This window comes from Bison bison, unplaced genomic scaffold (genome assembly GCF_000754665.1).
Source record: "Bison bison bison isolate TAMUID 2011002044 unplaced genomic scaffold, Bison_UMD1.0 scf7180017864232, whole genome shotgun sequence".
Classification (NCBI taxonomy): Eukaryota; Metazoa; Chordata; class Mammalia; order Artiodactyla; family Bovidae; genus Bison; species Bison bison.
Window position 1 is genome coordinate 1,686,900 of NW_011494804.1, and position 11,004 is coordinate 1,697,903.

General features: G+C 46.3%; 1 non-coding gene across 1 annotated transcript; it reads left to right on the forward strand.

The window, feature by feature from the left end:
• Positions 1–5,106: 5,106 nt before the first annotated feature.
• On the forward strand, positions 5,107–5,179 carry TRNAG-UCC. Its single transcript has one exon. It is a non-coding gene; the product is annotated as a tRNA-Gly (tRNA).
• The last annotated feature ends 5,825 nt before the right edge of the window (positions 5,180–11,004 follow it).

Sequence of the window (11,004 nt, forward strand, 5' to 3'; positions counted from 1 at the left end):
CCAGGCCCTGCAGGACGGTCAGGGAGAAGGGAGGAGGGCCTCTGCCCACCGACGGACAAAACCACACAAAAGCAGGAGACCTGAAGGAGCGTGGCGCACGTCACAAGCAGAGCGTCTTTAGGGAGGAAAGGGACCATCCACCGAGTGGAGGCGGAGGGGGCAAGACGGCGGTCAGAAGACGGAGGACTGGGATGGTTCTCTAATCACTGCTGCTCTGTTAATAATGATGCCCGTCCCAGAGAAGGCTAGTCTAAGTCCTCGTACGTCAGCAACGCTTCTCTGCCCTTACCCCAAGAAAGGGCAGCACAACCCACGGCGTCGAGTGGCCACTGTCCTGGGTGATAAGCCAAGCAGGGCGCCTCCGAAGGACACAGTGGCCTCTGAGACCGAGGAACCCAGTCCGGGCACCGGGGTAACTGGGAGAGGACTCTGCTGTCCACAGAGGAGCTGACACACACGAGCCCCTCAGAGCTGCGTGCAGCTTCGTTCACAGCCTTCTCTGTTAACTGCAGTGAGGGCCTCTCAAGAGAAGGGGGCTGCATCGGCACCCCGTCCTTGAGGGCTGACCAGCGCCCCGGGGAGTGGGCTGGGAGCCCCCAAGCCGCCCGCTCGCTCCTGGCTCATTTTCACCTCTCCCTAGAGTGCACAGCAGCGGCTTGAGCAGCAGTGCTCTGGATCATGACAGGCGGCATTTTGCAGACCTAGGTTAGCTTCTGGCTTGTGTTCTGGGTAAATAATGAGATGGCTTCTTCGCAGCCATCTGGGCTCCAAAGCACCACTCCCCGGAGACAACACGTGGGGAGGGGAGTGTTTGAGTTGTAGTAAGGGTGTCCCCAGAGATGAGTGACATGCCCAGCCTGGTCACCAGCCGTGTTTGACACCAGGCACCTTGCCCAGCACCCCTGGCAGTGCTAATGGAAAATTCACCAGGTACTCACAGGCTGCCTGGTGGTTCCTTGTTGTGCTAATGCAAAAATAACGTCCCAACAAAGCCCACTCAGGCTCCTGGGCAGTGGACACGATCCAGCTCCGCAGCCATTGCACCTGTGCTGCTTTGCAACTTCCCTTCCTCCCCCTTCCACATGCTAAACTGAGATAGGAAGGAAGCTGAAAGAACCCGCCTCTTCTACCTGCACTCCACTTCAAAGGAAACGCAATCTCTTGAGGTGACTGCATTTATTCTGCCGCAGCTCGATATAAGCACCGCCCTACCAGCTCACCGCAGGTTCCAAATGACAAATTTTGAGGGCTATTGAACACGCTGTGAGTTTGCCGAGCGGATCCGTGGAAAGTTACTTAGCACAGCTGTCTCGGTAATTGTGACACATTAGAGGAGTGTGTGGTGCTTGGCAGCCCCGGGGCTGGAGCTCGCCGGGGCCGTGGGACAGTCTGGGCTCAGAGATTCAGCTCCACAGCCCATGAGGCCAGCAGGGAGACCAGCCAGGCTTTGCAGCTTAATCCTATTTGGTTTAACACGTTTCTTTCCCATATCAGGAGGTCACGAATAGAGCAGGGATAGAACCCGTGTTGCGGTGATGCTTTTCAGCGGGTCTGGGTGCCTATCAAGTGAGCTGACCCCCACCTACATCCAGGCGTCTGGAGAGCCGAATGCAAGCTGTATGCACCACCCATGTCCTTCTCAGCCTGGAAGCAACTAGACTGCTCCCCTCTACCACCTTCACGGCCCCCTCCCTCCACGCCCGCACCGAGGCCCTGGCTTCATGATCCGATTCATCAGTCAGGCTCCGAGGCAAAGAAGGCGTTAAATGTTCTAACACACACATTTTTTTCCTGCGTTCCTCATTCAGCTAAGCATGTGTGAATGCCCTTGTGCTCCCTAACTGACTCAGGGAAGGACCTGGCATGGAATAATGAAAGTGAAAGTGAAGTCATGTCCGACTGTTTGTGACCCCATGGACTGCAGCCCACCAGGCTCCTCCATCCATGGGATTTTCCAGGCATGAATACTAGAGTGGGCTGCCATTTCCTTCTCCAGAGGATCTTCCCAACCCAGAGATCGAACCCAGGTCTCCTGCATTGCAAACAGACCCTTCACTGTCTGAGCCACCAGGGAAGCCTCATGGAATGATAAGAAGAATCAAAAGTAGCCGTATAGCCCATGCTAATTAACTATGGACCAGGCAAACACCAAGTATATAACCTGTCACTGATTTTTTTCCTCATAACAACCCTGTGATAAAGCTATGATTATTATCCCCATTTTGCAGGTAAGCAAACTGAGGCCAGAAAAAAATTATTAAGTAGACATTAGTGACTCCAAAACAATGTGTGTTTTTATAACAATATTGACGACAATGCTGGTAGTGGCCAGAGTCCCTAAAGGCCCAGAACTCAACTTCTGGAGCAGAGGAAAGAACTCAAATTTCAGAATCAGACAAACTTGGAAATCTCAACTCCACTACTTACTAGCTGTGAATTTTATACCATATCTTTAAATGTATCTGGGCTTCAAGATAATTGCATCTAAGATTGGTTTTTTTAAAGTATTGCATATAAAAAAATATATGGCGGTTTAGCAGGAGAAGGCAATGGCAACCCACTCCAGTACTCTTGCCTGGAAAATCTCATGGACGGAGAAGCCTGATGGGCTGCAGTCCATAGGGTCACTAGGAGTCGGACACGACTGAGTGACTTCACTTTCGCTTTTCACATTGATGCATTGGAGAAGGAAATGGCAACCCACTCCAGTGTTCTTGCCTGGAGAATCCCAGGGACAGGGGAGCCTGGTGGGGTGCCTTCTATGGGGTCGCACAGAGTCGGACACGACTAAAGCGACGCAGCAGCAGCAGCAGAGAACAGGCCCTCAGAAATCCACGTCTGTTCCTTTCTTTCTCTATTTCTCAGTCCCACATCTTATGAGCCAGTTCTCCCCTACCCACAGGGCATATGTTCCGAGACCCCCAGTGGATGCCTGAAGCCACAGATAGCGCTGAACTCTAGCTATGCCATGTTTTTTCCTACAAATACATACCTGTGATAAAGTTTAATGTGTAAATTAGGCACATAAATTAAAAGAATATCTGAGTTGCCAGCATCACTACTCTTGTATTAATACCTTGGGGGCATTATTAAATAAAATAAGGGTATCTTGAACACAAGCCCCAGGATAGCACAGACCTTCAGTCTGACAATCCAGATGGTCACTAAGTGACTACCAGGCAGGACAAAGCGGTGGTTCACGGGCGAGGTGGGATGAAGTAGGATGGCAGGAGGTGCCATCATGCTGCTTACGACAGCAACTTAAAACTTATAAACCGTTTCCTCCTGGAATTTCCCACTTAATACTTGTGGCCTGCAGTTGCTGGTGGGTAAATGAAAGCAGAGAAAGTGACAAACCCTGGGTAAGGAGGAATGACTGTACTCTCTGCTGAATTGCTTGCTGCAACCCAGATTCACTTCATGGTTTTACCTCATTACTAAGATGTAAAAACGAAAACGAAAATGGGGTGGGGAGTAGAATGCCTACCCTCATCTCTACTCAGAATGAGTCTACTCATCTCTACTCTATAGGCGTGAGTCACCAATGCCTAGAATGACTATCTGTGCATACAAAATGTTTACAGAGAAAAGCTTTAATTAATGAGGACCCAACTGTGGAATCAGTTAGCTAGTCTTTCTTCTCTCTTGACCTAAAGAATTATGAAATAGCAACAAAACAGACAGTCCTAACATAGAAGAGAACTAAAATAGAATTGTCCTAAAAGAGCCACCTTCTCAAGTAATGAGGTCCCTGTTGCTGGTTGTATTCAAGAAAAGGCTGGACAACCTACCGTAAGAGATGTTGTGAAGGAGATTAATGCATAGGCTAAGGGTTTGATGAAACCAGTGATTTTCAGACGTTTTAGCAGCAGAGCAAAGAAGAAATAAAAGTCAGGTTGCTCAGGGTGAAGAAAGGTGGAAGGCTCTGATCCCTCCTTGAAGGTGCCGAGGAGTCCCTGTGAAGTCTTCAGTTCAGTTCAGTTCAGTCACTCAGTCGTGTCCGACTCTTTGCGACCCCATGAATCGCAGCACACCAGGCCTCCCTGTCCTTCATCAACTCCCAGAGTTCACTCAGATTCACGTCCATCAAGTCAGTGATGCCATCCAGCCATCTCATCCTCTGTCGTCCCCTTCTCCTCCTGCCCCCAATCCCTCCCAGCATCAGAGTCTTTTCCAATGAGTCAACTCTTCGCATGAGGTGGCCAAAGTACTGGCGTTTCAGCTTTAGCATCATTCCTTCCAAAGAACACCCAGGGCTGATCTCCTTTAGAATGGACTCAGGAATTAAGCCAATGAGAAAAGCCAGCATTTGCACAGTATCTTGCAGTTTACAAAGTTTTCCTGTGCATACAGGTTATCTTGCATGTATGTTACAGGTGAAGTTCAGACTAATATACCCTGCACTCTATGAGAATATATATCCAATAGCCCAAATAAGGTGAGTATAAAATGATTAAATTGTAAACAGAGTGATATTGATGGGGTCAAGGGAGAAAGATCCTGGGGGTCTGAGGGGGTGGGGCAGAGGAGTAGAGAACTGCAGGTTCACCTATGTATAATTAGAAGTTGTGCACTTCCTCCTTCAGTACACACTGTGATGGGTATTGACTCTGAGCTAGGCTCTAGTCTAGGCACTGAGACTGTGACAGTGATTAAGAATAAGACCCCTGCTCTCAAGAAGCTTACCTTTCTTCGAGGAAGAGGCAGACACGCAAACAATACTATGTACCAACAGTGACTGTGTGAATACTTTCAATTAGATAACTTAAAATAGGGTGGTGGTGGAAGGCTTCCTGGAGGAGGTGGTGGTTGAATAAAGAAGGAGCGCCAACCACACCAAGCTCTTAGGGAAACATATGCTGACGGAGTCAACAGTGGTGTGTGGCACAGGAAGATCTGCTTACCAAGCCCCAGTGAGGATTCCCACCACGTGGAGAACAGCAGAGTTTAGAGATGCCAACCATCAGCAGTAGGTGCCCACAGACCACAGCCCACCGCCTCTCCTACAGGTTCCAAGTCTCCAAGAAGAACTCAACTTGCAAGACACTGGTTGGAACAGCACTCGCAGAAAAGAGAAGCAACGCACTAAAGCTGCATCTGGGGGCTTCCCAGGTGGTCCAGTGGTTAAGACTCTGCACTTCCAATGCAGGGGGTGCAGGTTCAATCCCTGGCTGGGGAACTAACAACTCACACGCCCCAGGGTATGACCGAAAAACCAGAAAATGTAATTTACTTTTTAAAAAACTCATCTGAAGTGGGTGCCAGTCTTGGCCAGTGGGTCCCAGGCAAAGACTCTGTCCACTTTCCACAGAGGGAGGGGCCAGATACACTGATGGAACTGGCCAGGGGCCTTCTGAAGCACAGGCTTGAGTGATACAAGAAATTTCATCCCAGACCCAGAACGAGGGGAAGACCCAGAAGAGAAAGAATAATCTGGAGCCAAGTGACAGCTTGGCACCCAGCTTCCAGGTAGGGGAAGGTTCCATGCCCTGGGCACTGATTGAGCAAGGCCCGTGGAAGGTACAAAGCTGTAAGGTGAGAATAACCACAGATTCCAGCATGCAAGGGAGACTGAGCTCATTAAAATGAAGGGTAACATCCAGATTCCGGGCCTCAGTAACTAAGGAGATGATGGTTCCATTATTGAGATGGGAACAGTTAACAGGTTCAGTGGAGGGGGCATTAAGAATTCTATTTCGGAAATATATTAGATCAGATACCTATTAGGTACTCAGAAGCATAAAGGATGTAAGATTCTTTTTTTCTCTTCCAACCTACTTAGAGGCCATTTTCCAAAGGATGGCCTCCGAAAGCCATTATTTTTTTGGATGAGGGATAAAACAAAGATGTGTACACCACCAAGTGACTCTAAAATATACTCTGGTCCCGCAGCTGAACTTTCCCCAGAGTCACAGGCATGGACAGGGGATGCACTGGAGGCTCAGTAGAGAACTTGAGGTGGCTGAGTCCTCCTACAGCTGTTCGATTCTTCAGAGGTCCAGTTTCGGGGACCATGCCGATCCCAGGGCTGCTAAACCTCAGGCAGCCCCCTGCTTCAACCAAGAGGCAAAGCCGGCAGCAGGCTCAAACACCAGCCCTCGCTTTGTTCTTAGAGAAAAGCGTCGTAAGCCCAGCGCATAAGACTCATCAGCCACATCCCTTCCCTTTGGTTCCCATGCCTAATCAAGCAGGGTGCCAGGCGTCTGTTGTTTAGTTGCTAAGTCATGTCATACTCTTTGTGTGACCCTCCAGGGACCGCAGTCTACCAGGCTCCTCTGTCCATGGGATTGCCCAGGCAAAAATACTGGAGCGGGTTGCCATTTCCTTTTCCAAGGGATCTTCTCAACCCGGGAATCGAACCTGTGTCTCCTGTGTTGGCAGGCAGATTCTTTACCGCTGAGCCGCCAGGCAACCACATGCCTAACCTTGAGATCATGCTGCAGAGATGCACACGTATTAGTTAATACGTAAACTCGACTCGCCATTTGGAACATGGAAAACTGCCTGTGAAATAGTCAAGGGGTATGTTTTTCTGACTAAGAAAAAGTGTTCCTTGAGGCATTTGAAGTCAGATAAATATGCGGAGTGTTGCAGCATCCCCAGTTCCCCGCTCCTCATTCTCTTTATGCTCGTTTTCATGACGTGAGTCCGTATGAATGAGGAGCCACGATACTGATAGAAGTGGACGGTGAAGGAAGCGTGGTGCTTCCAAAGGGCATGACCTGCAGAAGCTCTGAATGAAATACAAGGAAGGAGACGAACGCTGGGGAGCACGCATCTTTTTGAATATAGTTATTCAAATTCCCCCAGGAATGGAACTGCGGGACCGCATGGTAACTTTACTTTTAGTTTCTTAAGGAATCTCCACACTGTTCTCTATAATGGCTCTACCAATGCAGAGAAAACTGTAATTCAAAAAGACACATGCACCCCTATCTCCATAGCAGCACGAGTCACAAAAAAACCAAGACACGGAGGCAACCTAAATGTTCATCAGCAGAGGAGTGAATGAAGAAGATGTGGTACATGTATATTATACACCAGAGTATTACTCAGTCATAAAAAAGAATGAAGCAATGCCATTCACAGCAACATGGACCTAGAGATGATTAGACTACATAAATAGGCCAGACAGAGGAAGACAAATATCATATGGAATTGCTTATATGTGGAATCCAAAAAAAAAACAAAAAAAGATACAAATGAACTTATTGACACAACAGAATCTGACCCACAGACATAGAAAACAAATTTATTGTTACCAAAGGAGAAAGGGGAGGGAGGGATAAGTTAGGAGCTTGGGATTTACATATTTGCACTATTATATATAAAATAGATGACCACCAAGGACCTACTGTATAGCACAGGGAACTATACTCAATGCTTTGTAATAAAACTATAAAGGAAAAGAATTTGAAAATGAATATACATAACTGAATCACTGCGCTATACACCTGAAACTAACACAGGATTGTAAATCAACTATACTTCAATTAAAAAAAAAATATGAAGGAAGAAAGTTCTGTACTTACCCCATTCTAAGAGCATGAATTGACCAGCCTGTTGAAAGACATAAACTCTAACTCATGGGATAGTTCCAGACACGCATCTTTGCGGCTCCCTGTGGTTGATTTGAAGTTATTTATCAAACCACATCAGTCCAACTGGTGACCAGACTACTACTTTCAGCAGCAATATTTCAGATTTCTTTTCCACTCTCTTAACAAGGCATAAGCTTCTTAAACTCCTAAGTGATCAGGTTTCTCATGACGGAGGATTATTAATTCTAATCCTTTTACAATTTGGAACTTCAATGAAATCTTCCCATGCGTCACCTCTTTAACCCAGCACAGATTTGACACCTCTCAGATTAATTTTGGTGATGAATCCGATTTCAAAGAACATTCATCCAAAGTTGAACCCATGCACCTGCTAACGCGTTTCACTACTTTTACTAATAGCTTTAGAGAGCTTTTTAATTTATATTTCGCTGTATATTAAGATATCCTCCTTCAGTTTGCCTGCCTCTCCATGAGAACATTTTTCATATTTCAGATTAGGACACCAAACACCAGAACTAAATGGATGAGATAATTTTAAATATTATGCAGATACCCACGCAGGTCAGGTGTTTTAATATTTTCTCATCTCTAATTTATTTCTGTACTTGTTGAATGTGGCTTCTCATGCGTCCTTTTAAGTATCTTCTTAATTTTAATGACATTTTTGAAAGTTGTTTGAGCATGTTCTGGGTGTAGACATTTTTATGAAATGGGAAGAGGCCATGGGGGTAATGAAGTAGAAGCTATTCTGGCTTGGAGCTTTTAGCACAATCATAATGTGGCCATCAGTCTGTTCACTGATCTTAGGCAGATCACTTGACCTCTACGTCACATGGATCGAATGATGGTCATCTCATCACTATCCACCCAACTCTTCCAAGGCAAACCTCATCAGAGTCATCACGTAGTCTGTCCTCTTCCACGTCAATGAATGGAGCCAAAGGAAAGAGATGCTGGGAGGCTCTGGGGTGGGCAGGGAGCCGTTAAGGATGGGACACGGGAATATCAATACCCTACACAACTTCTGTCCAGGAGGAAAGGGTGTTTCCAGGAACTACTCTTTTGAGTCGCAGCACACACAGTCTTAAGTCCTCTCCCAGTTCTCCCGTCCCCATTGTTTTCCACCTTCAGCCCCATTACTTCACCCCAATGGTCCCCTTCCTGCTCAAGCCCAGATCACCGAGATGGCTGCCTCAGCTTCCCATTTGGTGTTCCTGCCACAGTTCTCTTCTCCTAAAACAATTCTCTTCCCCCAGATCTGATCACCACCCACCTGCCAACAAACAAACCAACCCACCCTTAGTGATTTCCTTCCCCTACAGGAGTCAGTTCAGTTCAATAGTAGTTTCTTGAATACTTCCCAAATACCGGGCAATCCTCAGCAACAGCGCTAAAGACCTTCCAAACCTACCTGCTGGACTAAAGATGAGAACCAGATACACGGGCGCAAAGCAGACACCCAAGAATCCATCTTCATTAATTTCTATGCATTCAGGGATTGTTTTTTAATTGACAAAAAGGGAATAAAATGGTGCATGAAAAGATGTTCCACATCACTAATTATTAGAGAAATGCAAATCAAAACTACAATGAGATACCACCTCACACCAGCCAGAATGGTTATCACCAAAAATCCACAAACAGTAAATGCTGGAAAGGGTGCGGAGAGAAGGGAACCCTCCTACACTGTTGGTGGGAATGCAAATTAGTAGAGTCACTATGGAGAATAGGATGAAGGTTCCTTAAAAATAAAAAAAAACAGAGCTACCATATGACCCTGCAATCCCACTCATGGACATATAGCTGGAGAAAAACATGATCCAAAATAAGGCATGCACACCGCTGTTCACTGCGGCATTGTTTACAATAGCCAAGACGTGGAAGTCACCTAAATGTCCATCGACCGAGGGATGGATAGAGAAATGTGGTACATATATACAATGGGATATTGCTCAGTCATTAAAAACGATGAAATAATGCCATATAATGCCATTTGCAGCAACATGATAGTGTCATACTGAGTGAAGTCAATCAAAGAAGGAGAAACATATGACATCCTTTATATGTGGAATCTAAACAGAAATGATTCAGATGAACCTACTTATAAAACAGACTCACAGACTTAGATAATGAACTTATGGTCGCCAGTGAGGGGAAGGGACAGTTAGGGAGTCTGGGATGGACATGTACACACTGCTACATTTAAAAGGGGTAACCAACAAGGACCCTGCTGTATAGCACATGGAATTCTCTCCATGTTACCTGGCGTTCTGGATGGGGGAGGAGTTCGGGGGAAAATGGATACATATGTATAGCTGAGTCCCTTTGCTGTTCACCTGAAACTACCATAGCATTGTTTGTTAATGGGCTATACCCCCAAAAGAATATAAAATGTTAAAAAAAATAATGACACCTGTGTAATAGTGTAAGAGATGAAGTCAGAGGAGAGAATGAGATGGCAAACGCCTTCTCTTTACAAAAGCCTGGGGATGACTTGAAGCCCTAGTGAAGGAAGAGTTTAGGATAAAAGCTGATACGTGTTCAGGGAAGTCTACAAGATTCTGACTTGAGAACTACAGTCCTGTCTACAGGGCTAATAAGGTTCTAGAAACCTGAGCCTGGGTGTTCCTGATGGTGAAGCCCAAATGCTCAAACTCCATCCCAGCTGCTTTAAGATGCCTTCCATCTCCATCTGTCATGAATTCTATCACATTAAGAAATACCTATGAGATTTCTTTGGTGGTCGAAGGGTTAGGGCCCTGCACTTTTATTGCCACGGCTCAGGTTCAATCCTTGGTCAGGGAACTAAAATCCCTCAAGCCACATGGTGCAACCAAAAAAAAAAAAAAAGAAGTATCTATGGTCTCAAACATCAAGGGCCAGACCAGCTGTGAGCCACTTTTCTCCTCCCACAACTAAGTAAGCATGCAGAAAAAAGTACCTTAGTGCATTATGTCTGTAAATTAATATGAGGTCTGTGCCTCTGTAACATGAAGAACATATGAACCATTAATGTTTCCCATCTTCCCTTGAATGTGCACTTTGGAACTGCACCTGCATTTCCAAAATGGGTCATTAACAAGGGAAGAAGTGGAAAAAAACCCCATGTATCCATCAAATAGATAAACAAAGAAAATGCGGTGTACACGCAAGATGGACTATTACTCAGCTTTAAAAAGCAGCTCCAGTATTCTTGCCTGGAGAATCCCACAGACAGAGGAGCCTGGTGGGCTTCAGTCCATGGGGTAGCAAACAGCCGGATACAACCGAGTGACTAACGCACTTTAAAAAGGAAAGACGTTCTGGCACACGCTAGAGTGTGGATGAACCTTGAGAACGTGAGGCTAAGTGAAACAAGCTAGTCACAAAAAGACACGCCGCTTGTATGAGGCAGCTAGAGTGGTTACATCCACAGGGCCAGAGAGTAGAGTGGTGGTTCCCA